Below are 23,499 nucleotides of genomic sequence, written 5' to 3'. Positions count from 1 at the left end.
TTTAAGTTTAATCCTAAATCCTGTTAGGGACACTCACATGACTGCAAAAAGTGCTACCAAGGCTAGGAATTTTCAGAGGCCGCATAAATGCCAGTCTTCTTGAATCAACTGAATTTATTCCCAGGGTTGACTACACTCTATAGAGATTTGCCCTTGCCTGCAGAAGTTGCTTTCCAAGTTCTGCCATCACAGGAAGCCACACCCAGAACTTGTTTCTCCCCTCCGGGAGAGGCACGTTCCCAGTGAATGTAGGAACTTGTTTGGCCTCTCCAGTCTGGTCTGGGAGAGTCTGCAAACCTCCCAAGTGGCTCCATGGGTCTGCCTTGGAGAGCTCTTCCCTGTTAGTGAAACATTTGAAGGATCGTTAGTTTTCTTCACTTTGGCTGCGCATTTGAGCAACAGTTAAGAGAATGTAAGATAGATATACAAATGAGCTGTGGAGGTTTTGGCTCCTTTTGTTTCAGTGGGATAAAACAATTGGCGGTCAGTGATTATTAGTTTTTAGTCTGAATTATTGCCATTATTGGCTGTCTTTTCCCAAATCCCTTTTTTCCTTTCTCAAAGCAGTTAGTTGGTCAGAAGTTTTGAGGGACCAAATGGGTTGCTGGAATTTATTTAGGAGAAAAATATTTTTGCTTAAAGCCACAGACCATGGCAGGTATACGGACAAAGTACATTACACTGAGCGAGGCCAAATCAGAATTGTAGTCTTTTTCTCAATTCCTTTCCCAGTTATAAAACAATAACATTAAAAGTTTAGATTTGTTCCTTTTGCCCCTCCAAAAAAATAACTGCCAAGCGCTTCAAGTCTGGATAAACGGCCGGGGTGGGACTGTAAAAGCTCTGGACCACCGGGGCCCGGGCCCTCTGCCGGCTGGCAGCTCGGTGCTACAGCTGAGGCCGGGAAGCCAGCCTCGGCCACGCCACGCCCCCCTGCGTCACGGGAGGCGGGGCTGCCGGCGATTGGCTGTTCGCGGAAGCTCTGCTGCTCGGGAGCCAGGCCAGGAGGGCTGGAGGAGCAAGGGGAGGAGGAGGAGGAGGAGGTCGCGGCTTTGGCTCAGGCTTCAGCCGAGCGGTTTGCGGGCTGTCTTCTGAGAAGTGGTTTTTTTTTTTGTTTGTTGTTTTTTGTTTCCCCAAAAAGCAAATGGCTGGCAGAGACGCATAACCCGCCTCCACTCTTCGGATTTGTGTTGGGTTTTCTCTTGCACCTTGAGAGTCGTGATCGTCATGCTGTGATGTGTGCGGATGGAGGAATTGGTAAGGGTAAACGTGCGAACTCCTAGGTCTGTTTCCTTGACTTCTGTTTCACTTCTCACCCTGCTCCCCCTTCCCTTCCCCTCTTCCTCTCCCGCTTCCCCAATAATTGCTTTCAGGTTTGATGCAGTGCCTCAAAACTAGACTTTAGGTCTGTTGTTGAACTTAAAAAACAAAACAAAACCAAAACGGAGAGACCCCGTTTTCAGTTACTTGATTTTGATTGCAAAAGAGGAATTATTTTATCTATTCTGAATGCTGGGTTTTGTGATAAGGTAAATTATGCGCGCACACACTTGTCATCTCATTGTGAAATCCAGCAGTCTAAAGGCAATTTTGGCTTTGTCTCAAGGGTAAGGAAGACAATGGGGGTTGAAGTTGTAACCCAGTAGAAAAGCCGGGTTTATTCCTTAGGAAGGTGTTGTGTTGGAGTTTGCTCAGAAATGGTTTTAAAGGAGCGCTGCAGAAAAGCCCGCGTTCGTCCCCGCACACATTAACTTTGCAGAACTTAATGGTTTGAGGCATCCTTCCTCTTACGTTTTAAAACATAGTCATACTTTCCTATGTACAGCAGAGAGACATCAACTTGGTTAATGAAACCCTCCAGTTTGGAGAGTCAAGCCTTTCTGCTTTTAAAGGATATATTTAAACTATTCTTAATCATAAGGGCATGCTAACTCAGGTGTTTAGAATGTTATCTCAATAAGACCACAAAGTTTCTTGTTGCTTCTTTTCATGCTAGTTCTTTGCAAGGAGAAACAATTCTGTAGTCTGAGAGCAAGCTTCTGAGTCTCATCAGCTCTAGAAGATTGATCCACAAGAATGGGGGCTCTTTGTCTACCAACTGATTGCTGTACTAGAAAAGTAACTATAGAGGAGAGAGTAATTTTTATATTGGGCTAGGTCAAATATCTGAAGAGTGCCATCATAAAAAAAAAAAATCTTTGGCTTAAGAACAGGTGTGTGACATATGATCGTTGTAACACTGTAAACTCCTTCAGTGCCCCAGCGTGAGTCCTCACTCCACTCTACCCCAAGGGGTAATGTCTGCTCCTTCTGGACTCTCTTCTGTTCTCATTACAAATACATATTACATACTTATATTGGGATGATTTGTTTTTATGAAAATGTGGTCCTACTACATATATTGAAAAGCAAATTGGCAACATGCAAAAAGTTTTATGGAGTTAAAAAAAATAACACTAGCTGCTAATTTTTTAAATATTTATTTGAGAGAGAGAAAAAAAAACACGAGTGGGGGAGGGGCAAAGAGAGGGGGAGACAGAGAAATTGGAAGCAAGCTCCCCACTGTCAGCTCAGAGCCCAAAGCGGGGCTTGAACTCACCACGATGAGATCATGACCTGAACCAAAGTTGGAGGCTTAGCGGACTGAGCCACCAAGGTGCCCCAGCACTAGCTGCTAATTTAATTTGTTAAATTGTATACATAAATGGATAATCTACGCAGTCTAAAACCTGATTTCGGGAATGCTTGACCTTTGGATGGCAAGAATCAAATACTTTTTTAATACAATTACTTAATGATTAAATAGAAATTGAATAGGATATTGTTTATTTTGATGTCTGTAAAACGAAGGAAATGACTTATTGGCTAGACAAATAAACTTGTTAGAATCTATTTTTAAATTTTTTTAAAAATTTTTTTTTTTCAACGTTTATTTTTATTTTTGGGACAGAGAGAGACAGAGCATGAACGGGGGAGGGGCAGAGCGAGAGGGAGACACAGAATCGGAAACAGGCTCCAGGCTCTGAGCCATCAGCCCAGAGCCGGACGCGGGGCTCGAACTCACGGACCGCGAGATCGTGACCTGGCTGAAGTCGGACGCTTAACCGACTGCGCCACCCAGGCGCCCTAGAATCTATTTTTAAATTAAGAGGTCAAGAATGTTCACATACTGCAGGCTTCAGTACATGTCTCAGTTGTTGTCTGATCTAATTAGACATAGCCTTTTTGATGAAGGAAAATCAGAGAAAATGCTACAAGCAAAATCGCTTGGGAATAGCCCAAACCCAATGCAATGGTGAAGATACATTGAATAGTTTGTGCTTGTGAGAAGGAGAATCTGTGGATCAACTCTTGGAACAATAGTGTGTGTGCTGTCTCTATTCCTGGTCGTAGTTATAGCAGCTGAACAGCTTTCCTCATCACTTAAGAAGAGGTTTGATGTGAATGTACTCTCTTAAAGACGTTATTCCCTTCCTATTACCTTAGATGGATTTCTTTCACTTCAGAAACCATCTTAGCCATAGAAACGACACTTTTCATGGAGCTAGTGCCACCATTAGAGTAAGAAGTAACAGTGACACTAGTTTTGTTAAAGAGTTGTGACCTTCATGGAATCTTCTTTTGTGCTTCTAAATGAAGGGTATGTTCATGCAATGATATAAGCTGATAAAATGAGAGTATGTATTAAAACCTGTAAATCCTTTCAGGCTTTGACTCAGTCATACTGGGTCTAGAAATATATACCAAGGTAATCCTCTGAATTTTATATGAAGATTTATAAATATGTTCATTACAATGAACATGAATGTAATACGAAAAAGAAGAATAAACCCTGCAATAGCAAAATACCGAAATTATTGTACTATATATCTATATTGATGCAATTCAGTTTCCAAAATAGTTTTGAAAAAATTTCATTACTTAGAAAGTATTCTAAAAAGATAAAATATCATTTACTCACATATTCAGCTCTTACTATATATTAGGCATTGTTCTAAATTAAACATTGAACAAGACTGTTGTACTTCCTGTTTGTATACAAGTTCCTGTTTATATCAATGGATGTATTCACTGACATATATGAAAAAAATTGGATTTCTAGGTGGTAGAGTTGTGGCTCTTTGAAAATATTCTTCTTCACATTCCCAAATCTTCTATAGTTACTATTATTTTAATAATCACAAAAATACTGTTTTGAAAAATGTTGCCAAGAGATACCAAAACCGAAATTAAAACTCTGAGGTCTAGGGGCGCCTGGGTGGCGCAGTCGGTTAAGCGTCCGACTTCGGCCAGGTCACGATCTCGCGGTCTGTGAGTTCGAGCCCCGCGTCAGGCTCTGGGCTGATGGCTCAGAGCCTGGAGCCTGTTTCTGATTCTGTGTCTCCCTCTCTCTCTGCCCCTCCCCCGTTCATGCTCTGTCTCTCTCTGTCACAAAAATAAATAAACGTTGAAAAAAAAAATTAAAAAAAAAACAAAAAAACAAAAAAAACTCTGAGGTCTATATTTTATATACTAGTAAACCCTTTTCAAAGGCTATTATAAACTGCAGTGAGACATAAATGAACACCCATGTGAAAAATTATGCCCAATGAAAAATAGACATAAATGGGCAATTCACAGAGGGAAAAAATGGACTTTTTTAAGGTCAGGAGGAGAGGGATGTTTACTAAGCACACTTTCACACATCACATCAGTAAACTTGGAAAGCAAATTAAAATGTGTGAAGTTGTTGGGAAGGAAGACTTTTTAATGATATGGAAATATGTTTAGGATAGGAGGAATGAAAAGTTACAGAATCTTACTTTTGAAAAAATCCAGTTTAATGCACAGAAACTACTTTATTGGTGGAGAGTAAACCAAATGGTGATGTTACTTATGTTTGGGTGATGGGATTATGGGTGATTTCTGTTTTTCTCATGGTATTCATCTGTAGTTTCTAAAATTTCTACAGTAAATATATTTTGGTTATCAGGGGAAAAAATTGCTATCCTAATAAATCAGTTTGTTCTAGAACGAAGAGTACATGGACGATATTCTCTTTGTTTTCTTTCACAAAGCCTATATAGTCTCAGGGTGTAATTCCGTGTCAAGTGTCATTGTTTCCGGATTATATTTGATGGTGAGAACATGTGAAATTAAAGGGAAATCTCAAGATAAAACTTATTCTAGTCACATTCACTCTAGTGCCCCCAGCTGTTTTCTGAAATAATAAGCGGTGTTGGACTGATGAAAGCTTTATTCCTATTCATGTCCGGTTGATCACATCTTCTTGGGGCCCAAGCTACTAGGCCTTAATTAAACACTTCTTAATTTCTTTTCTAAAATCTACTCATTTCATTCAAGGCCTTTCTGAATGAGGAAGAGGAGTACATGTCTATATTTCTGTCAGCAACACAAATTTATAAAATTTCAACTCTGTATGTAGGAAAGGTAATAAAAAAATCATAATAGCTTAGTTATGAGAAAGAAGGTCAAAATCAGTTTTAAATTATCCAAAAATTTGGTGAAGTCTTTTTCTTCAAGGTATAGTTTTCATAACTAGCACTATTTAAAAACATTGTCATTTCCCTTACAGGCTATAATGATACCCTGAAGGTTATTGTTAAAAATCTTAATTTATAATATCTTTTCTTCACTAAAGTCTTTCCAAGACAGGTGTTCTCATATATTCTCTCTACTTACCTGTGATGCCCTTCAGCTAACAAATCAACATTACTACCTTGTCAGGTTAGAAAAATGCCTGATTCTGAACTATTATTATACTTAAAAAATTTTTTTAAAATGTTTATTTTTGAGAGACAGACAGAGTGCGGGAGCGAGACACACACAGAATCCAAAGCAGGCTCCAGCCTCTGAGCTGTCAGCACAGAGCCCGATGTGGGGCTCAAACCCATGAACCATGAAATCATGACCTAAGCTGAAGTCTGATGATGCTCAACCAACTGAGCCACCCAGGTGCCCCTGAACTATTATTATACTTTTAAGATTCCTAAACCAAGGACCTAGAGAAAAGTGAAATGTTTTCAGTAGGGCAGTGGTATTTTTTTTTAAATTTTTTTTAATGTTTATTTATTTCTGAGACAAAGAGAGACAGAGCATGAGTGAGGGAAGGGCAGAGAGAGAGGGAGACACAGAATCAGAAGCAGGCTCCAGGCTCTGAGCTGTCAGCACAGAGCCCGACCCGGGGCTCGAACTCACAAACCATGAGATCATGACCTGAGCCCAAGTCGGTCTCTCAACCGGCTGAGCCACCCAGGCGCCCCAAGGGCAGTGGTATTTTAAACAACAATTCTTACTCAGAGTCCTAAGCGGTCTTTCCTCTCTGAAATTGTAACATTTCATTTGAGCTAAGTAATGCAAAAGAGAGTGTATTGTGGTCCCCAGTGCCCGATTAGTCACATTTTTTGCCTGCTTGATTTGGGTCATGGTCCAGATGGATGGGGTGATGGTAGGAATGTGTGGACAGAGTATGTCCTGTTAAGGAAGCAGTGTTGGTAACAGGCAGAGGACAGGAGGTATAGTGGGGAATATGAGCGTGGTTTCTGCCAGGTTGTTGGGGTGTCCTCGCCAGCCATTGGTGCTGCTGATGTCACGAATGTGCACTCCGAGATGCCTCTGGAAAGCTCTAGTAATCCCACTCCTTGTTAGGTTACTAGTCAACTGTGTTCGGAAGCACATTTTTTTCCTTTTTTCAGTCTAGCCTCCCTGCCTTTTCTCCCCCATTCCAATGTGCTTTCAACTTCTTGCAAAGAAATCCTTTAAATGTCCATATCGTATCACATCCTCTTTTTTTTTTTTTAATTTTATTTTTAATTTTTTTAAATTTACATCTAAATTAGTTAGCATATAGTGCAACACTGATTTCAGGAGTAGATTCCTTAGTGCCCCTTACCCATTTAGCCCATCCCTCCTCCCACAACCCCTCCAGTAACCCTCAGTTTGTTCTCAATATTTGAGTCTCTTCTGTTTTGCCCCCCTCCCTGTTTTTATATTATTTTTGTTTCCCTTCCCTTATGTTCATCTGTTTTGTCTCTTAAAGTCCTCATATGAGTGAAGTCATATGGTTTTTGTCTTTCTCTGACTAATTTCACTTAGCATAATACCCTCCAGTTCCATCCATGTAGTTGCAAATGGCAAGATTTCATTCTTTTTGATTGCCGAGTAATACTCCATTGTATACTACTTCTTCTTTATCCATTCATCCATCGATGGACATTTGGGCTCTTTCCATACTTTGGCTATTGTTGATAGTGCTGCTATAAACATGGGGGTGCATGTGTCCCTTTGAAACAGCACACCTGTATCCCTAGGATAAATGCCTAGTAGTGCAATTGCTGGGTCATAGGGTAGTTCTATTTTTAGTTTTTTGAGGAACCTCCATACTGTTTTCCAGAGTGGCTGCACCAGCTTGCATTCCCATCGTATATCCTCTTCATATCTTCGATGATTTCCCATTTCCTTCAAAATAAGTATAAATTTTTCATCTTAGTAAGTAAGGACTTACATGGTCCTAACCTAGATTTCCATCTTTATTTGCCCTCACTCCTTAATGTGTACTTGCAACTCCAGCCATATTGAACTACTCACTGTTACTTAAATGAACACAGGGCTTTTCAGTCTCCTAGCCTTCATTCATAATATTTCTAAAATCTACAAATCTCTCCTGTCATTTCCCAGAGTTCATTTAACATGCCCTCTCTTCCCAGAAGTCTACCCTCCACTCCCTTTCTGTCTTCCAGCCTCATGTCATGTCCTCTCCTAGGACTTTCTGTTTTCTAAATTTATATACTGTATGATTACACTAATGTTATCTTTTTGTTGTTGTTGTTGTTGTTGAATTGAGTATGTTGACCTGCTCTGGGCACTTTTATTCATTCTCAAAGTACCCAGCACTGTGCCTAAGACAAGGTAAAATAAAGGAACACTAGAAGGTAAGCTCCTAGGAAGTAGAGATTTTTGTCTTTTGTTCCCTGATTTATTTCTGGTATCTGTAACATTGTTTGGCATATACTCGAAGCTCAGCAAACATTAGTTGAAAGAATGAAGTTATTCAGTATGTTAGACATAGTGCATTATTTAATAAACCTCTTTACAAAACCCTGTGAGGTAGGTGATGATTATTTCTACTTTACAGATGTGGAAACTGAGACTCAGGAGCTAAGAGCTTGTGCTAAGTGGCAGACTGTCAATCTGAGCATCAGTGACACTTGAACTTGTTAGAGCTTGTGTTTCTCTACTAGCTGCAGATTGTTGCTGCACTTATTGCTGGTTTGAAAACAGCTAATTATATCATCACTTCTTGTTCAAGATGAATGTGCTTTAAAGGGTCAGTAGCATTGTGTTGATTGTTGGAGTTGACCATTTATTATGAATTCATTTTATAATCCCATTGAATATCATTAATTTCTTTTCAATACCGTTTACAGCTTTCATCTGTCCTTTATTGGTGTTTATATGCTATACCTTGTAAGATAGGCATAAACGACAATTTATTGTATTAATTTTATTTTTCTGAAATGTTTATTTTGAGAGAGACAGAACTGAGCAGGGGAGGGGCAGAGAGAGAGAGAGAGAGAGAGAGAGAGAGAGAGAGAGAGAGAGAGAGAAGGAGAGAGACTGAATCCCAAGCAGGCTTCCCGCTGCCAGCACAGTCTTATGTGGGGCTCGATCCCATGAACCGTGAGATCAGCCAACACCAAGAGCAGGATGCCCAGCCAACTGAGCCACCCAGGTACCCCAAAGACAATTTAAATATACATGTCAAGACAATTAAAATTCAGGTATACCACACTTTATTGTACTTGAACTTATCATGCTTCTCAGATGCTGAATTTTTTACAAATGGAAGGTTTATGGCAGTCCTGTGTCGAACAAGTCTGTCAGTGCCATTTTTCTAATAGCATTTGCTCATTTCATGTCTCTGTGTCACATTTTAGTAATTCTTGCTATATTTAAAACTTTTTCATTATTATAATATTTCATTACTATTGTATTTGTTATGACGATCAGTGATCAGTAGTTTCTGGAGATGGAATCTACTCCTGGTGAAGATGCTGTGAAGATAATTGAAATGACAACAAAGGATTTAGAATATTACATACACTTAGTTGATAAAGCAGTGGCAGAGTTTGAGAGGATTGATTCTAATTTTGAAAGAAGCCCTTCTTTGGGCAAAATGTTGACAAATAGCATTGCGTGCTACAGAGAAACATTTGTGAAAGGAAGAGTCAGTCGATACAGCAAATGTCATTGTTATATTAAGAAATTGCCGGGGCGCCTGGGTGGCGCAGTCGGTTAAGCGTCCGACTTCAGCCAGGTCACGATCTCGCGGTCCGTGAGTTCGAGCCCCACGTCAGGCTCTGGGCTGACGGCTCGGAGCCTGGAACCTGTTTCCGATTCTGTGTCTCCCTCTCTCTCTGCCCCTCCCCCGTTCATGCTCTGTCTCTCTCTGTCCCAAAAAAAAAAAAAAAAAAAAAAAAGTTGAAAAAAAAAGAAATTGCCACAGTCACTTTAACCTTCAGCCACTACTGCCCTGATCAGTCAGCAGCCATCAACATTGAGGCAAGACCCTCGACCAGCAAAAAGATGACAGCTTGGCTGGAAACTCAGATAATGGTTAGCATAATTTTAGCAATAAATCAGTTTTTAATTAAGACAGGCATTAAGGTATGTACATTGTTTATTTAAGGTATTTACATTCTTTTTGAGACATAATGCTATTTTGTACTTAATGGACTACAGTGTAATAAAAACATAACTTTTGAATACGCTGAGAAATCAAAAAATTCATTGGCTTACTGTACTGTAGTGTGTGGAACCAAACTGGAATATCTCCAAGGTATACTTGTAGTTGATGTATGTGATCTGTGCGTTCATTACATTAAGTCATGTGCTGAAGTCATTTTTAACCATTGTAAACTAATACTTCTCTGAAATACTTGTAACATATTTTAAGTCACCCAGCACTTCCAGAAGTGAATCTTTAAATAGTTTTTAGAAATTAATTAAATCTCATCCATTATACTGAAATCTCCTTTCTACAGTTCAGCTAAAGAAATGCCTGTCTTCATATATCCAGTGATACCATATACTTTTAGAGGAAACTATGTCTTAAAATTTTAGTCTTTTTTTTAAAAAAAAAGTTTATTTATTTTGAGAGAGGAGCAGGAGAGGGGGAGAGAGGGAGAGGAGAGAATCCCAAGCAGGATTCATGCTGCCAGCATAGGGCCCCATGTGGGGCTCGATCCTACAAGCTGTGAGATCATGACCTGAGTCAAAATCAAGAGTCAGATGCCCAATGAACTGAGCCACCCAGACACCTCCAAATTTTAGTCTTTGATGTGTTTATTTGGTCTGTATTTATAACTCAAGTTAACAATCTGCAAAAAACCTTTGGAAAACAATTTAATGTAGTCAATTAAAGTAACCTTTAGTTTTATAAGTATATACCATCTTTCAGAGTTAAATTCTTTCCATTTTAGCTACAAATAACTCCCTTCCCTATCCATTAATTTTTTCTCTTATTCCTCATTCTTTTATTTTCTTTGCCTTGATAAAATTTTCTGTGGTTACACATCCAGAAAATATTCCATTTCTTGTGTATAAAAGAGTAGTTTCACTAATTATTTGAACGACAGTAACATATACACTATTGGGCTAGAAATGATTAGTTGCATAAAAATATTTAGTCATAATGAATCTATGGAGAAAATATATTTATAAATTATAAATAAGTTTTTCCAGAGCAGATTTGAGCTGCCTAGGTCAATGATTTTCAGATTCTGGTACCCAGAATTGGCATCACTTAAACTTGTTAGAAATACAAATTCTCAGGCCCCACTGCAAACCTTTTGAATCTGAAACTGGAGAGTGTGTGTGTGTGTGTGTGTGTGTGTGTGTGTGTGTGCGCGCGCGCACGTGCGTGCACAGGGGAAGAAGACATGTTTTCACAAATTTCAGGTGATTCTGATCTGTGATAGTTTGAGAATACAGGCTTAGGGTAAGATCCTTAATGAGCAGGCCATAGTCACTGGGTTTTGGTGGACAGGTGCCTGGTCTAGTTTAAAAGGTCTCTGAAAAAGACAATTCCATGGACTCCTGTGTGCCATTTCAAATACTTGTGTGCTACTTGTGAGCTAGCTTCAAAAGATATAATTAAACATTTTTGTGTTTCATAAGACAAAAAGAGGGGGACATTTTTCTCATCCTTTGATCTTGGGTATATTTTTGGAGGATGATTAAAGAAAGCAAATATGAATCCTTATGACTCTCAGTAGGGAGTTTGTGCTAGGGAATCAAGATTTCTTACCAGAGGTCCTGAGTGTCTTTGTGGAGGTGAGGAATGATATAGGTACCTACTTTGATCATTAAAGTTGTAATTAATTAATTATATATAGAGTCTCCACATAAAAGTATTTTCATAGTGCATCTTTACTGGCTGTATTCTTTTATTTTTTATTTTTTTTACGTTTATATATTTTGAGAGAGAGAGCAAGCCTGGGGAGGGGTGGGGTAGAGAGAGAGGCAGAGAATCCCAAGTAGGCTCCGTGCCATCAGCACAGACCCCGATGTGGGGCTTGAACCTACAAATTATGAGATTATGACCTGAGCCAAAACCAAGACTTGGACGCTCAACCGACTGAGCCACCAGGCACCCCATCCCTGATCTTAAATGTAGAAGCAAAACATTAACTTACTTGTATGCTTTTCTCTACCATAAGCATTTGGCTTTGTGATTAAAGTTGGGACATGTTTTGTGGGATTAGTTTGTATTCAGTGAATAGTTTTTCACTGAAATGAAGATAATTTTCTAATGATAAAGTGAGTATATATTTTCATGGATATGGACAGTTACAAAACATATTTAAAAGTTATCTATTAATATACTACCTCAAAATAACCAGTGTTTATGTTTTAAAAATATTTTATTCCAAATTTATGTATATAAAGAGTGTATGTGTGTGTGTGTGTATATATATATATATATATATATATATTCATTCCACTTGAGTTCATAGTGATATACAGGTATAAATAATGGATTAAAACCTTATAAACTTATAAAACCTTATAAACTTCAAAAATTCATTTGAATATTTTTTAAATATTATATTTCCATTTAGATACACCACAATTTAACAATTTCTCTTTTTCTCGGCTTTTGAATTCGTGCCCTTTCCAGTGCTGAGTTGATCATCTTTCTACTCAGGGCCGAGGACGATGAGCATTTTAAGGCGTATTACCTCTTGGCTCCAGAGAAGTGAAAAAGTGGGCTAGATTACCCCAGAACTGTATGAAAGCTTGCTTTCATTGAGCATTATGAATAAAGAAATTCTTTGCTACATTCAGTGCAAAAAATGCTCTGTTTTAATTGCTTTTTTAAGGTTACTGGTGAAGTTGGAAATACTTTTTTCCTATGTATTTGCAGTTTGTCAGTGTCTACGTGTTTGTTCATGCCCTTCTAGCAAATATTTAAACCAGAAGTGAATAATTTTTTATATTGCTTTTATAAAATATCAATGTAAAAAGTAGGCCATTGTGAGTGCTAATAGGAAAATTTCATTTTCATTAGGATGAAAATGAAATAAGGCAGAGCTCACAAATTAGCTGTGAAAATTTTAAGGTAGATACAAATGTGAATAAATCTTAGTAATTTTAAACATAGGGTAAGCACACTATCATACAAAATTTTAGCAGGCATAAAATCTTATAGTCAAACTATGACTTAAATAACTTACGACATATTTATAAGTGTGCAATTTAGGAATTAATAAAAACCTACCTATATATGAATGAGTAATTAAACGGTAGTGGAGAGGATGGCTGGATTATTTTATGTGACTGCCACTAACTTGATGTATAATAATGGGTGAGTCAGTGTCTCTGAACCTCAGTTTTCTTGTGTATGAAGTATTTAGCTGGATATTTAAGATCTTTTCTAGCTTTAAATTATGAATTTTTTAAGTTGCTAAGTCTTATCACCTTTAAATGCTTTTCCTACTTAGTGAAATGTTGCCATCAAATGATTAATAAGTGCTCCATAATAGTAAGAATAGCTGCCACTTACTGATCAGGATTTGACCCCATGATTGCCTGAAAAGCTCTTTTTTCCACTCTGCTACTTTCCTCTCTCTTGAACAAATGTGATGGCTTGCTCTAGACGTGTATTCAGCAGTAGCATTATTGGCATTTTAGGCCAATAATTCTTTGTTGTCGTAGGGGCTGTCCTGTGATTATAGTGGCATCCACGGCACCTATCCATTAGCACCCCCTCAGTTGTGACAACCGAAAATGCTTCCCGATACTGCAAATGTCCCCTGGGGAGGCAAAATTGTTCCTAGTTGAGAACCCCTAGTTTAATACAACCTAAGTCATCAATAGGACAAATATAATTATCTCAAGCAGAGGTAAGTGGCTTTAGGTCGTCTTGGATTACAGAAGACAAGGTAGAATAGACCAAGTAGGATCCCATCATTCAGTAATACTTATTGCACACTTACTGATTGCTTGACCTTTATCTTCTTGAGATTTTTCTTCTTTGGAGAACACTCATTTCTGGGATGCATAGTATATGACCATGAACCTTATTAGAGATTAGTTAATTTATTTAAAATATTTACTTAAAATACTTATTTAATTTATTTAAAAATATTCATTGGGCGCCTGGGCGTCTGACTTTGTCTCAAGTCATGATCTCATGGTCCATAGGTTCGAGCCCCACATCGAGCTCTGTGCTGACAGCTTGGAGCCTGGAGCCTGCTTCGGATTCTGTGTCTCCCTCTCTCTCTGCCCCTCCCCTGCTCATGCTCTGTCTCTCTCTGTCACAAAAATAAACAAACATTAACAATTTTTTTTTTTAATATTCATTGAGTACTTGTCATGTGGTAGGCATTGTCTGGTTATTGGTTCAAACTGTAAATAGGATGGTCTTAATGGGGAAGCAGCTATTAAATAATTATAGTTCATTCCCCTCTTTCTTACTAACAGTCTTTTACAGCATGTATTTAGAATCACAATCCAGTGTGTTTATTATGTTTTACACACACAGCTTGTCACATAGAGCTAGAATTTGTTGTCCTTTGTGTGATGAATAAAGATACCACGCCATGAAATTTGTGTTCTGCTGTTTAGGAAGGTATTTTGGCTCTTGTTTTCAAAATGGGCACTTATCTGGGTGCTAACTTCATATCATAACTTACTTGTTTATTGATTAGGTTAGTGTTTTAATGTTCTTTGTATTTACCACTCTGAAACCTGGCCATAAACATGTCAAGGTTTGTCTCATGGAGGTTAATCTCTGAAGTATTTCAGGGAATGAGGGAATCTCATGAAGTTCATGCCTGATCCCTCTTCTGGGCTCTTTGTTCCTTGAGGGCAGGAATCATGGAATTTACATAGGACTTTTCATTATTGTGGTTGCAGTCCAGGAAAAGTGCCAGACTGGCACAGGGAACCCTTGGTGCCTGTTTATTAAACAGATAGAAGGAAAAGTGATCTCTGAACAGTGAAAATAGGTTTCACTAAATAAGCCATAAGTTTCTGTGTTCTGCTTCCTGAAGACCATTGAGGTCATTATTAATTCAATATTTAAGCATATTGATTTTCTAAGAGAGTTGGGAGTATGAGTTAAATTTTGATGAAGTCAGATATTTGGGCACCCAAGGGAGAAACCTATAAAGTCAGACATGAGCATTCAAAACAAGGAGGCCTTCAACTACTGAAAGAGAACTTATGGATGTGTTTCCAAACATCCTGAAGGCATCACTATATAGAACACTTTGCTGTAATGGTGCTTAGAATATTGGAACTGAATTCTCAGAAGAAAATTTACTTAAACTGTGTAAAATATAGGAAAATTCATTTATTTATTTTTGTTTTATTAAAACATTTTTTAATGTTTATTTTTGAGAGAGAGAGAGAAAGAGAGAGAGAGCACAGACAGGGGAGGGACAGAGAGAGGGAGACAGAATCCAAAGCAGGCTCCAGGCTCTGAGCTGTCAGCACAGAGCCCGATGCGAGGCTTGAACCCACGAACCGTGAGATCATGACCTGAGCCAAAGTCGGATGGTTAACTGACTGAGCCACCCAGGCACCCCTATTTTATTCTTTTTAAGTACAATGTTGTGAAAGCATGATTCTTCTTTGACAAAGTTGAATTGTTCAGTATAAATCCTGGGAAGCACTAACATGAACAAGGAAAAAATAAAGATGATCTGGAAGGGGATACAGTTTCTGAATACCAGATGTTACATAACAGAGGGAAAAACCATAAGTCTGTGTAGGATCAAACCTTGATTATCCAAAGTAGTGGTATATAAGAATGCACATAAATTCCAAAATAGTAATCAAGAAACAATTTATATTTAATTTTAAAAGGCAGTCACACACAGGGACTACACACACACACACACACACACACACACACACACACACTTATACTCCCCTGGTTTTAACACTCTTCACACTTCATCCTATTGGTTTTTTTCCCACTTTGTGTTTTTTCTAATTTTATTTTTTTAATTTTTTATTTAGTTATTTTTTTTAAATATAATTTATTGTCAAGTTAGCTAACATACAGTGTATACAGTGTGTGCTCCTGGCTTTGGGAATAGATTCCCATGATTTATCGCTTACAGACAACACTCAGCGCTCATGCCAACAAGTGCTGTTCTCAATGCCCATAACCCATTCCCCCTACCCCCAGCCCCCATCAACCCTCAGTTTTCTCTCTGTATTTAAGAGTCTCTTATAGTTTGCCTCCCTCTCTGTTTGAAACTATTTTTTCCCCCTTCCCTTCCCCCATGGTCTTCTGTTAAGTTTCTCAAATACCACATATGAGTGAAACATACGATATCTGTGTTTCTCTGACTGACTTATTTCACTTAGCATAATACCTTCCGGTTCCATCCACGTTGCTGCAAATGGCATGATTTCATTCTTTCTCATTGCCAAGTAGTATTCCATTGTATATGTAAACCACATCTTCTTTATCCATTCATCAGTTGATGGACACTTGAGCTCTTTCCATAATTTGGCTATTGTTGATAGTGCTGCTGTAAACATTGTAGGTACATCAGCACTCCTATATCCTTGGGATAAATTCCTAGTAGTGCTATTGCTAGGTCATAGGGTAGTTCTATTTTTAATTTTTTGAGGAACCTCCACACTGTTTTCCAGAGAGGCTGTAACCAGTTTGCATTCCCACCAACAGTGCAACTGGGTTCCTGTTTCTCCACATCCTTGCCAATGTCTGTTGTTTCGGAGTTGTTGATTTCAGCCACTCTGACTGGTGTGAGGTGGTATCTGAGTGTCATTTTGATTTGTATTTCCTTGATGATGAACAGTGTTGAGCATCTTTTCAAGTGTCTGTTGGCCATCTGGATGTCTTCTTTGGAAAAGTGTCTATTCATGTCTTTTGCCCATTTCTTCACTGGATTATTTATTTTTTTGGGTGTTGATTTTGCTAAGTTCTTTATAGATTTTGGATACTAACCCTTTACCCAATAGGTCATTTGCACATGTCTTCTCCCATTCCTTTGGTTGCTTTTTAGTTATGCTGATTGTTCCTTTTGCTGTGCAGAAGCTTTTTATCTTGATGAGGTCCCAATAGTTGATTTTTGTTTTTGTTTCCCTTGCCTCTGGAGACATGTTGAGTACAAAGTTGCTGTAGCTGAGGTCAAAGAGGTTGCTGCCTGTTTTGTCCTCTAGGGCTTTGATGGTTTCCTGTCTTACATTTAGGTCTTTCATCCATTTTGAGTTTGTGTATGGTGTAAGAGAGTAGTCCAGTTTCATTCTTTTACATGTTGCTGTTTCATCCCAGATAAAATTGTTTTGGTACTTAAAGGGATAAACCTTAAGCTATGTGAAAAAAAATAGGTATTCAGAAAACTTCCTCCCTGAGAGTTTCACAACAAAGAAATTCAAATACCTGAGTAATTTTTAAAAATACGGTCTCCTTGTTTTATTTCCCTTTTTATGTCTACCTGTTGCAGAGTCTTGTTAGTGGTCATTTTAGGGTTACATGCTATAAATCTAAATCTGAAACTCTAATAACTTTAGCATGCACAATAAAAGATACAATGAGATCATGGAATAACTTATATACCTTATGGAAATGGTGTATACAAGATTGTCACAGATATTCCTCTTTTTGCTAAGTATGAGAGGTGGTACCTGATTCTTATGTTTGTTCCACAGATATGCATTGAAATCTACTCTGCCTGGTACTTTGCAGGACTAGTCTGTATGAGTGAACAAAAAAGATAGAAATCCCTCCTCTAATGGAGAGGAGAGACAAGAGCTAAAATACAAAAATAATTTTATGATGTTGGAAATTGATGCAAAAGTTCTATGAAAAATAAAACTGGGAAGGAGAACAGGGATGGCTGAGGTGAGCCTGTGGCAGGTGGCATGAAGGAGGGGAGGAGCAATAGATTGGAGAGGACTGTGGCACCCGGGTGGCTCAGTCAGTTAAACATCTGGTTTTTGATATTGGCTCCAGTTAGGATCTTCCGTTGGGGAGTTTTAGCCCCACGTTGGGCTCTGTGCTGGCAGCATGGAGTCCACTTGGGATTCTATCTCTCCCTCCCTCCCTCCTTCTCTCTCTCTCTCTCTCTCTCTCTTCCCCTCCCCTGCTCATCTGTGCTCTGTCTCTCAAATAAACACTAAAAAAATAAATTGGAGAGGAGTTTGGGAGGCAGATACACGTGATGCTGACAGCTATTGTCATAATTAAGATGAGAGCCTCTAGAGAGTTTTAAATTGTGGAAAATTCAGGATGTAACTTAGGGTTTAGTGGTAGAGGTGATGCCATGTGGTGAGATTCTGGATTCAGCTGAATTTGCTGACTGACTATATGTGGGTTTTGAGGAAAGGACAGGACCCCAGGCTGAGGATCCGGAAGGATGGAGCTGCCATCAACTGATAGGGCTAATCTGCAGAGGAGGCAGAAGAGCACAGTTCTGTACATGTTACCATCTAGAGATGGGCTGCCTCGTTGGCAGGCAGATACAGGAGTCTGGAGTTTGGGGGAAGAGGTCTGAGCTGGAGGGCAGTTACATGGGGGGAACCTGTAGAAGTTCTGGTTTGATGGCCCTGGTTTCTCAGTACAGTAGAAACAAGGTCATCAGCAGGAAGAAAGTTAGGAGGGAGATATGGAAAGTTAGAGGAAAAGGTATGAAACAGTTGTCTATGAAAGTGGGAAAGTGAAGAGTTTGCAAATGCTGTGTGATTACCATCAGCAGGTGTGGCTGGCTGGTGGTCCATGGTCAGTAATTTAAAGTGACACCAGTGAGGGATGTTACACGTTTCTCTCTGACGCTTTCAACTTGGAGGTACTAACTAGAACAGAGTATAACAGGGATCTGGATATAACTGATTTGAATAGAACTAGGATAAGAGTTTTGCCAAGAGAGAAAAGAAGAGCTAAGGGGTAGAGAGACTACAGAAGGAAATGATAACAGGGTTGACCACGAAATTGAATTTGGATGAGCAGGGAAGTGAGGCCATGCATGAAGGAGCAACAGTGAAAGACCGCAGTTTAGCTGCTTACAGGTCCCTGTGGGGGCAGATGATACTGAAGTCAGGTTAAAAATGAATCATTTAAAAGCAAATTTTATTTGTGTGTACTGAATCACGTTTCAAACATATGTAAAGATTGTTCTATTGAATGCATCAATAGAATGTTTTAAAATTAAATACAAATATTTGAACTTGTTAACTTTAGTTTTTCAAATGAAGTGTGTCTTTAGTTCTTTTTTTTCCCTAAACGACCTAAGTTCAGATTTTTTATACTCATCGTCTTCTTTCTTCCAACCCTCATGTTCTTTGGATTACGCTTGGGTAACCAACCACTCACCAAGCTATGTCCCTTGGGTAAATTTCTCAATCGCTCTGAGCCTCAGTTTTCTCATCCTAACATGGGGATAATTGTATGTCCTTTGTTGTAAGGATTAAAGTTACTGTATATTTATCCCCAGCACAGAACTCGGCATGTCTTTCTAAGTGGCAGATATTGTTATGATCTTAGGTTTATTGAATTAATATTTTATTAGAGTTGAATAACCAAATCTCAAAAACATGCTTTTCTGTCATCTCAATATTTAGGAGTACTATCTAGAATTACCAATGTCAAAACATAGTATTAAAAATTGTTATTAACTTTTAATATATGTTTTTTCAGCTTTAAGAATAGACAAAGACATATTAGGAACTAACCATGAGTATGGGTGAGCTTTTTTTTGGTTCCTAGTACCAGAGAGACATTCATACAACTGCAGCATTTTCCCTGCCCTTTTGCTAGCTTAAACCAGTTTTGAAGTCCAAGCATCAGCAAATGTAACTCATTTGGATGTGTGGTCCTTTCAAGAGAAAGTTGAGATACATCGAAGATGAGAGATGGTAAAGCTTTCAGAGTCTGAATGGATGAAAAAAAATATATATATATATATATGCACACTCACATAAGAGAATTAAAGAATGTCTTATACTTAATGTATTTGGAAACATTAAGAATGAATAACTCTTCCCAGTATAAAACTATGCATCTAGGTACCACAGTCATATTTTGTATCTGTCTTCTTTTAAAATAAACATGTTGTCTTTGAAAATTCAACTGCAATGATATTAAACATGAGGACCCTCCATTGCTCTGGAGGGTTCCTTCCCTCAGTCTGATTTAGAGGCTGCTTCTGTGATGTAGAACAGTATTTTTTGTTTCTCTCCCCCTCCATCAGCCAGTGTCTGGTTTTCAGGTCATGGACTGAGTAAACGTGGCTTAAGCACTCCTTGTTTTTCTTAAAAAAATTTTTTTAAAATGTTTGTGTGTGTGTGTGTGTGTGTGTGAGAGAGAGAGAGAGAGAGAGAGAGAGAGAGAGAGAGAGAGAGGGAGGGGGAGAGAGAGAGAGAGAGAGAGAGCAAGCAAGCTGGAGAGGGGCAGAGAGAGAGGGAGAGACAGAATCTTAAGCAGGCTCCAGACTCTGAGCTGTCAGCACAGAGCCCGACATGGGGCTCGAAACTACAGACCACAAGATCATGACCTGACCCGAAGGTGCATGCTTAATTGACTGAGCTACCCAGGTGCCCCTTTAAGCACTCTTTTCTAAAGATGCCTAAGGGCTATGTGCTTGAGTAGAGTTGACCTTTTCCTATTTAGGGTCCTAAAAAATGACAAAGCTCTCACAAAGATTTCTTCGTTAGTGGTAGAAGTGAAAGATACTGTAAGTTAGTTTTTTATACTCCTATGTAGCACTTCCTCCCATGATAATAATCAGCAGTTATCGAAAGTAATTACTTCAGTTCATTGTTTTTGGTGACATATTCTCCTTGCCTGGCCTCTTGCATACATCTAAAAGAATATATACTTCGACTGGGGATTTAGTTCAAGAAGTTAAATTAATAGAGAATATTAAAGAGCACACGGAACTCCAAAATGACTTTATTTGGCAAATCTGATTCCTCTCACCTGGAGAGCACAGAGGATTATGGGACTTCATTATTCAAGATCCAGTTTTCCCACTAAATAAATTGACCCTTGTCATCACCAAACTTGTATTAGATCCATCTATGACTGTTCATATTTTTTCCAGTGATTATGTGGGGTGATGATCTCCTTTTGTAGATCACAGGATAGTAGTAACTAAAGGAGCCCTGCCAACCTGTCACTTTGGCCCCTGATACGACAAAGAAACCAGCAAAGATCTTACCAGCAAATGATCTTACTGCCATTGTTATTACCTGTCAGAGAGAATTGATCTCCTTGAGGGCAATAGGGCTCTTACAGAGAGAATTGAATAAGTTAGGGATGACCCAGATTGGAACAAGCCCAAGTTTTATCAGGGCTCATTGTGCTTCAGAGAGGGCTACCTGACACATCGAGGTCAAGGAGACTTTCATAGCTTGTAAGTTTCTACTGTGAACAGTTCCTATCTTATTCTCGGAAACTGATAGCTATAAAATTACTCTGTATTTTTTATTGACCCTACTAGATAACTTGACTTTCTTCCAAGATCTTGAACATGTAACAACTTTGATATTTTGTTAGGGTTTTCTTCTCTTAGTCGAGAAGAAGATTAGAAGTCTGTCAAGGCCGGGACTTACTGTTCTCCCTTGCTGAGCTTTTGGAAATGTTGGTTGAAACTGACTGTAACTATATTAAATCTGTAGAAAGAATTGATCCTGCAGGCCTCACCACCAACTTCTGTTTGTGCAGGTTGTCAAGTCACTGGTCATAGCCTTGGTCTATACAGTCAAAGGTGATGGGCTTGCTGGTAACAGGAGTGGTACCTAATAAACTGTTCACTCTTAATTTCAACTTCACATTTTGAAATAAACTGATTTAGCATAGAGTAGTGGTTCCCAAAGTATGGTTCAGGACCAGCAGCATCAACACTACCTGGAAATGTGTTAGACATGCAAATACTTGAACCCTCACCCCAGACCTGTGGAATCAGAAAGTCAGGGATGTGGTTCAGGACACTGATGCATGCTGGAGTTTGACAGCCACAAACAGAGCATCTTGACACGACTATACATAGGAATGTTTTTCTCTTTCAGGCAAGTGAGCTTATGTGTGTAATTCAAGTTGTTTGTTGGGTGGTGATGACCTCAGAAAGTTTTAAATGCTAACTGGGCCCAAGGGAATTCATTACTGCATATTTACCTTTGGTAATCTGCCTTGCTACAAACTTTTCATTAAGCATTCATTAAGGGAAACAGGGTTTTTGAGAACTGTTTGCTTTCAAGTACATTTGTATTCAAGAAGGAGCATAGTGCGATATGTTATTTTAGGTATGCTCTGTTATGAAGGATTTTTGTTTTTAATATCTTCTAGAAAAAATTTTATAATTAGAAATAATATAGTTTTAAATGATAATATTTGACTTTAAATTTTCTATAAAAGTAGTATTGTATAGTTGGAAAGGCATGACTTTGGAGTTAAAATTGCATGCCTTGAGTTATTATAAACCCTTCTTTGACTTTTTGTTTCTTACTTTGAAAAATAGAAGTCATAAATGACACTGGTAAATGTATTTCATAAAGAGTAGCCATGATAGAAATGTTAGTACTTATTTTATAAGCAATGCTTGGTTTACATTTCTTTCTTTCTTTCTTTCTTTCTTTCTTTCTTTCTTTCTTTCTTTCTTTCTTTCTTTCTTTCTTTCTGGGACAGCATGAGTGACTGTGAGCAGGGGACAGAGAGAGAGAGAGAGAGAGAGAGAGAGAATCTTAAACAGACTCCATGCTTAGCACAGAGCCCGATGTGGGGCTCGATCCCAGGACCCTGGGATCACGACCTGAGCCGAAATCAAGAGTCGGATGCTCAACCGACTGAGCCACCCAGGCATCCCTATATTCCTTTATTGCTAATCTTAATTGGTTTTGTGCATAATGATCTCTTGTAGATTTTAGAACTTTATTGGTTTTTTCAGCTTCTGTGACTGAATGGAATATTGGATCATGTAGCATCACGCAGACCTAATGCTTAGGGCAACATTTGACGTTTGTAGCTATTAATTATAAATTCTCCCTTCAAAAACTTTATTTAAAAAATTATAAATCAATACATCTTCATTGTGCCAAAGATAAGAAAGAAGAGTTCATCTTCTATTCCCTTTTATTCTCACTATCGATAACCGATAGTCATAGCCCTGTGTAAATAATTCTATACTTTTATCCATGTTCTTGCAAATGTATGTGAACATACACACAGTTTGTGTTATTAAGTGAAGCAAACCAAGGCCAGGCCAGTTGTGGATTCAACAGTGCATTAAGAAATACAAGCTAGGGGGGCGCCTGGGTGGCGCAGTCGGTTAAGCGTCCGACTTCAGCCAGGTCACGATCTCGCAGTCCGGGAGTTCGAGCCCCGCGTCAGGCTCTGGGCTGATGGCTCAGAGCCTGGAGCCTGTTTCGGATTCTGTGTCTCCCTCTCTCTCTGCCCCTCCCCCATTCATGCTCTGTCTCTCGCTGTCCCAAAAATAAATAAACGTTGGAAAAAAAAAAAAAAAGAAATACAAGCTAGGTCTGTGGAGCTGCAGTACACTAAGATAGCCCTTGATTCTCTAATCAAGGCTTGATAATATAATCTGTAGACCCTCATGTGTTGATGTGGCCCTTCTTCCAGCCTAAGAATTTGAAAAGGCAGTGGACTTCTGTTCCAGCATCTTGTGAACTGGCAGGCTCCACATTCCTCACAGCCGACAGCACTGCTAAACGGTCTTGTCTTCATGAGGAACTAAGGAGGTGACAAGAGCTGCACCGGCTTATGTGCATCCTAGATCTATGTATACCTTTGCCTATTTTGGTAGGTGGTAACTAAAGTGAAACTTCAACTGTGCCCACGTTTTTATTCTTACCATTCTTTGAATCCAGATCAGTCATTTTGGTCTGTACTTCATTCATGTTTATTAATTTTTGGTTTTGATCATTTCTATTTGCAGGTCTCCATTATTTCCTTTTTTTTCCCTAACTATACATAATAGTCATTCGTTCAGGTCAATGGAT

General features: G+C 38.7%; 1 protein-coding gene across 2 annotated transcripts in view; it reads left to right on the top strand.

Annotated features, from left to right (window-relative positions):
* Positions 1–974: 974 nt before the first annotated feature.
* ATP10D (ATPase phospholipid transporting 10D (putative)) overlaps positions 975–23,499 on the top strand; it is a 108,517-nt gene continuing 85,992 nt past the window's right edge. The window contains exon 1 of one of the 2 annotated variants that reach the window (XM_043572722.1): positions 975–1,257. The gene's annotated coding sequence lies outside the window, so the exon portion shown is untranslated. The remainder of the gene's footprint in view (positions 1,258–23,499) is intronic. The other variant, XM_043572724.1, reaches the window with a different exon arrangement.

Source organism: Prionailurus bengalensis, chromosome B1 (genome assembly GCF_016509475.1).
Source record: "Prionailurus bengalensis isolate Pbe53 chromosome B1, Fcat_Pben_1.1_paternal_pri, whole genome shotgun sequence".
Classification (NCBI taxonomy): Eukaryota; Metazoa; Chordata; class Mammalia; order Carnivora; family Felidae; genus Prionailurus; species Prionailurus bengalensis.
The sequence above is the reverse complement of the archived record's forward strand: the minus strand, read 5'-3'. Positions and strand labels throughout refer to the sequence as shown.